Raw genomic sequence first — 6,613 nt, forward strand, 5'->3', positions numbered from 1 at the left:
TCTAAATAAAATATTTTGTTTTGGGTTGGTTAAGAACATCAGAATGGCCTCACTGATTGAGACCAATGGTCTGTCTAGCCCAATAGCTTGTCTTCCAACAGTAGCCAGTACCAGATGTTTCAGAGGGTATGAATGTAAGCGCTCCTGTATTCACACCTACACACTTCTGTATTGATGTCTGTAGAAAATATGCCTTGTAATATAATATAAAATGCATGTGTTAACCTTATATGGGAAGTAATGAATTATCTCTGTATAATGTTACTAGAACCTATTTAAGAATACAGACTACCCTAGGTAAAGGTGATAAACAGACAGAGGGATGTGGATGTACCTTAATTTACATATTAGCTGTAAACAAAGCTATCAAAAAAAACAGTGGGGGTGTCTTGCGCCTGAACTCGAGAGACAGAGAATTAATATGGCTCCTGCACCCCAGAGAGAGAGACAGGCGATGGAATCCCCCAGAGGTCTTCCTGACTTTGAGAACAAAGACAATTCTTTGGGAATATAAGGTCCAGAGAGAGACTCCATCTTTGACTTTTGCCTAAGAAGACAAGGAAAACCAGTACCTTGTAGTTCTGTGGAAGGTAATGACCAAGAGACGGTCAGGCATGCTGGACAAAGAATAATTGGTGAGAAAAACCATCTTACTAAGACTGCACCTTGCAAGATTAAGTTTTAGAATTTTAGATGTGTGTTTTCACTTTTATTTGCTTTTGATGATCTCTGCCTTTATTTCCTTTACTTGGCATCACTTATCTTATGTCCTTCTGTTAATAAACTTGTTTTATTTTAATCTAAACCAACTCAATGCTGTGTTTTGAATTGAAGTAATTGTTAACGCCTGTTAATGTGGCCAGCTGCTGGTATTGTCTCTTTAAAGGAGCAAACGAACCTTATTATTTCTCCAGTATTTGCCAACCCCAAATGTTGAAAAATTATGAGTCAGACGCACCAAAAATAATGAGACTGGCTTTAAAATCATTAGATTATGTAAAAATAATAGATTTGATGTTCTATTTGCCTTCTACTTTTGAGCCTATAGAGTGCACTGGGGTCACATTTTGAAGCTTTTTCCACAGCCACGAGGGCTAGAAACTTTTGCAGGATTGGGGTTGTAAAATAGATCTCTGTTGTATTAACATTTCGCGTGATCTGCAGAAAAGACAATATTTTATACAGTGCATATTTTCCCAGTGATTCACTCTGCCCCAAATTTAACCTTCCAGAAAGTATGGAATATTTTTTAAGCTTAAGTATAATAGCTCAGCCAAAGCTTTCATGAAGTATTTTCCAGTTGCTCAGTGGCCCTAGCCTTATGACCAATATAAATTCCAGCCTAGAATACACTTGATAATCTTTGCCCGTATCCAGTGTTGGTGGTCTTGAAATCCTACAATTGAGTGGAAAACTGTTAAATGCTTGGGCTTCAGTGCATGGCTAATTCATTCTTTGCAGAGTTTTAGTCCTTTAAAAAGTGTTTAAAACATTGATTCACTGTATCATTGAATATTGCACGGTTTTGTGGAAATAAATTGTAACAGTTTGATTCCCTAAGCAGTTCATAGAGTTATTTCTCTTTGGCTTACACAGAAAGTGTAGAGCAGTCTTCTAAACGTTAAGGTCAAAATATTCAAAAGTGGCCACTGATATTGGGTGCCACCCTTCTTGGGTGCACAAGACACCTTACGTGACACCCAAAACACTGAAGCACACAATGGCAGTGGTCGCTTTTAAAAGTATGGCTATACATCTTTTTCACACTAATTCCTCTAGGAATTGGGCACAAATTTCATAATTCATAAAGATGTCTCTGAAAGGTGGCTTCTTTTTTTTATTGGCCTCTTGTTCTTTGGAGACAGCATGATTATTACAAGGATGCATAATATTACAACTAGGGCTGTCAATTAATCGCAGTTAACTCACGCGAATAACTAAAAAAATTAATGGAGATTAATCGCAGTTTTAATCGCATTGTTAAACAATAGAATACCAATTGAAATTTATTAAATATTTTTGATGTTTTTCTACATTTTCAAATATATTGATTTCAATTACAAACCAGAATACAAAGTGTACACTGCTCACTTTATAGTATTATATTTGATTACAAATATTTGCACTGTAAAAATGATAAACAAAAGAAATAATATTTTTCAATTCACCTCATACAAATACGGTAGTGCAATCTCTTTATCGTGAAAGTTCAACTTACAAATGTAGATTTTTTTTGTTACATAACTGCATTCAAAAACAAAACAATGTAAAACTTTAGAGCCTACAAGTCCACTCAGTCCTATTTCTTGTTCAGCCAGTCGCTAAGACAAACAAGTTTGTTTACATTTATGGGAGATAATGCTGCACACTTCTTATTTACAATGTCACCAGAAAGTGAGAACAGGCGTTCGCATGGGACTTTTGTAGCCAGCATTGCAAGGTATTTACATGCCAGATATGTTAAACATTCTTATGTCCCTTCATACCTTGGCCACCATTCCAGAGGACATGTTTCCATGCTGCTGCTGCTCGTTAAAAAAATAATGTGTTAATTAAATTTGTGATTGAACTCCTTGGGGAAGAATTATATGTCTACGGCTGTTTTACCCGCATTCTGTCTGCATTTCATGTTATAGCAGTCTCGTATGATGACCCACCACCTGTTGTTCGTTTTAAGAACACTTTCACTGCAGATTTGACAAAACGCAAAGAAGGTACCAATGTGAGATTTCTAAAGCTAGCTACAGCACTCAACCCAAGATTTAAGAATCTGAAGTGCCTTCCAAAATCTGAGAGGGATGAGGTGTGGAGCATGCTTTCAGAAGTCTTAAAAGAGCAACACTCTGATGTGGAAACTACAGAATCCAAACCACCAAAAAAGAAAATCAACCTTCTGCTGGTGGCATCTGACTCAGATGATGAAAATGAACATGCGTTGGTCCGCACTGCTTTAGAGTGTTATCAAGCAGAACCCGTCATCAGCATGGACTCATGTCTTCTGGAATGGTGGTTGAAGCATGAAGGGACATATGAAGCTTTAGCGCATCTGGCATGTAAATATCTTGCGACGCCGGCTACAACAGTGTCATGAGAACACCTGTTCTCACTTTCATTGTGACATTGTGAACAAGAAGTGGGCAGCATTATCTCCTGCAAATGTAAACAAACTTGTTTGTCTGAGCGATTGGCTGAACAAGAATTAGGACTGAGTGGACTTGTAGGCTCTATGTTTTACATTGTTTTATTTTTGAATGTAGTTTTTTTGTACATAATTCTACATTTGTAAGTTCAACTTTCACGATAAAGAGATTGCACTACAATGTTTGTATTAGGTGAATTGAAAAATACTATTTCTTTTGTTTATTACATTGCAAATATTTGTAATCAAAAATAAATATAAAGTGAGCGCTATACACTTTGTATTCTGTGTTGTAAGTGAAATCAATATATTTGAAAATGTAGAAAACATCCAAAATATTTAAATAAGTGGTGTTCTATTATTGTTTAACAGCGCGGGTAATCGTGGTTCATTATTTAAATTGCTTGACAACCCTAATTACAAGTTTAACTTCTTCTATCAGCTCCGCAGAGCACTTACCAATAACGAGACGATCCCTTTAATACTGGGATCGGCAACCTTTGGCAGGCGGCTTCACGCAGCCCCCATTGTCTGGAACGGCAAACCCCGCAGCCAGTGGGAGCTGCGATCGGCCAAACCTGTGAATGCTGCAGGTAAGCAAACTGTCCCAGCCCATCAGCGGATTTCCCTGATGGGCCGCATGCCAAAGGTTGCCGATCCCTGCTTTAATATAAGGGAGGAAAATGAATTCAAACACCAAAATTATCGTAGCTAATTATGAGTAAATTTATATATATATAGATGGGGGTTTCAGATATGCCTAAGTGAGTTAGGAACAGAAGTTAATCACAAGTCCCACTGACAGTCAATGAGATTTGTTCTCTTAACTCACTTTGGCACATTTGAAAATCCTACTCTATATCTATATGAATGCTTGATGTGCCCCTGTTCTGATACAGTATTTCTAATTATCCCATGGATAAATGAAAACAATTAAAGTCCTAAGCATGAATGATGGGGCATATTTTGAAAACACAAGACTATCGTTTCTATTAAGATGAATGCTAGGTGTAAATGAGGGTCTGAGGCCTAGCACATAGTTTTGTTGTCTATCAGGTTCAGGATTTTTTCCAGATCCTAATGCTGAAGAATGCATGTATGGGGCATGCTGAGGAGAAAGGGAAGCTAATTAAACGGAGAGACATTCTGACATTCTAAACATAATTCATATTCTGCCCATTAAGAATTTGGAAAATATTTTGCTGTATGCATAACAGTCTAGCTAGAGCAAGGACTGGGTGCTTACAATACTTAACCTCAAAACACACAGTTTTTCTGCCAAAGAGATTGAGTTTCAATCAGGAAACTTTCCAAATGGAAATGCATTAGCACTTTTTTAAAAAAAGGAACAAGTGCCCATATTGTGCTTTAACTTAAGGATCTTAGATAATTATTTAATGCAATCTGTAAAAAGGATCTCACATCTGCAATGCAAACCCATGTCTTAACTGAGCATTTTAAAACATCCCCAAGGTTTCCAACTCCAGTTATGTTCAACTTTAAGATATAGGTCACCAGTACAGAAGGGAGCTGATTTTCCTTGTTATTTAAGACAGGTTTAACGAGTATTACATGTTAGTTAAATGGAAACTGATTTAAATTACATTTATTGAGGATTAATTGATGGATACTTGCCATTTTGTATTTAATTAACCATTTTCTATTCAATCTAAAGAGGTAATCTAGTTGCAATAATTGTTGCCTACAAACTAATCAGGTGATTCTAAGATGAGTATATATTGCTGAGATTCACAACTATGTAAAAGTGTGCATGTGTGTGATGGATGACTAGGAATTGGCAGGAACAGGGTTAATAGTAAAGGAAAGGCTACAGTTGTGTTGCTTAGGTGCAGAATTGCAAGAGTAGCAGGGCTGCCAGCTGTTATGAATTAGATGATCCTTCCCAGCCCTTTATAAGGGGCTGGTGAGGAGAGGGGAGGTGGTTTGCTGGTAGTTGGGACAGGTTCAATTTGGGCCTGGAAAGAAAGGAAGATACAAGCTCCAGTCATTTCTCTACATTCTTTCTTCAAAGCAGACTCATGCTTTGGCTGTCCAGAGCCTTACTGCGCTCTCAGTTGAGAAATTAGCTGTAGGAATTTTGCTTGGTTTGATCAGAGATCTAAAACTGGGCTGAAGAGAGCTTTTTCTCATAAACTGAATTCAGCCCTGTGTTCAGATACATGCACGTAATTCTTGTTGAAATGAATGGGAATGTCCTATATACATCTCAAGGCAGAACAAACACCTTAGTTTAAACTCTGTGGGGAAGCTATTTAGGTTGGCTCCAAAAAGCTCTGATATTATGCATGTTGCTGGGATTGAGAGTGCCTGGTGTGTGGGTCCCAATCCTGTTGGTGCCTCGCCTGACTGATCCTAGGACTATATGAGACTAATAATCTTTAGTGAATATGATGTAAGTGGCCCACAAGCATTGCTATCCATGGATGAATGTACTGAGGGAGAGAAATTACACTGAACAGATATGACTTTTGAAAACAGGGCCACCAAATGTGCAAACAGAGAATCAGTGAGCAAAACAGTGAGTAAAAAAAACAGACTATGTGGGAATATCTTTTGTGCAGTTCCAGAATCCTCCTCTCCAGCACTGTCAGGACAGCTAACTCTCTGCCATGCTACTACTGATTCCCCTAATGGCAGTGGTTCATGTGACCTCATAGGGCATGCAAGGCACATAGCTGATTTTAACTTCTGCAGCAAACTGCAATGTAAATTCTGTGGGTTTAGGAGGGATCATGTCATGTAGGGTGGTGGGTCCCTGACTCTTTTCCCCTTTGACTGGCGTGTTGGGAGGGTGGTGCTGTGAAAGAGCAGGGGACAGCTACCCAGTGCAATGGTCTGAGACATGTCTCACTTCTCCTGAAGCAACTTTCCCAGCCTTTCTGTATGTAACATAGGCTCATCTTCCCTTCACCCCCGACCTCCCGAGCTGTGTGCTAGAAGGGATGACTTAAGGCCTTATCTAGTTGCAAAATATTATCATGCATTTGGGGACATCCAATGCTGCTTCTGTGCACTTGCTGATCACATCTTGCTGCCTCTTTTGTTAGCGACTCTCACATCATCGTACCACTATCAAAAGATATTCAACCATTTTAGAGACTTGACCAGATATAAAACTAATGTTCACAACCATCAGTCAGCTCCAGGCTATAGCTCAGGCCACATTGCTAACCTGCCCATTCTGTTCCGCCAACAATGCCAGCCTCAACACCACTCCCATGGCCTTCTTGCACATCTCCATGCCCGTTCCAGCCCCGCCAGCTGTGAAACATTCTTCCAATACCTGTTTGTCTCTTTCATACCCTTCCTAAAAACTTATTTCTGTAGCATTGCTTCCACAGACTAGCCTGGGGAGAATTAATGATGGGGATATGGAGTACATGGCTATTCTAATGATTGTATTATCTCATTCCTGTAAACCTGCCCTACTTTCCTATTATGTTTGTAGCCTGC

This window comes from Emys orbicularis, chromosome 9, assembly GCF_028017835.1.
Source record: "Emys orbicularis isolate rEmyOrb1 chromosome 9, rEmyOrb1.hap1, whole genome shotgun sequence".
In the NCBI taxonomy this organism is placed as follows: Eukaryota; Metazoa; Chordata; order Testudines; family Emydidae; genus Emys; species Emys orbicularis.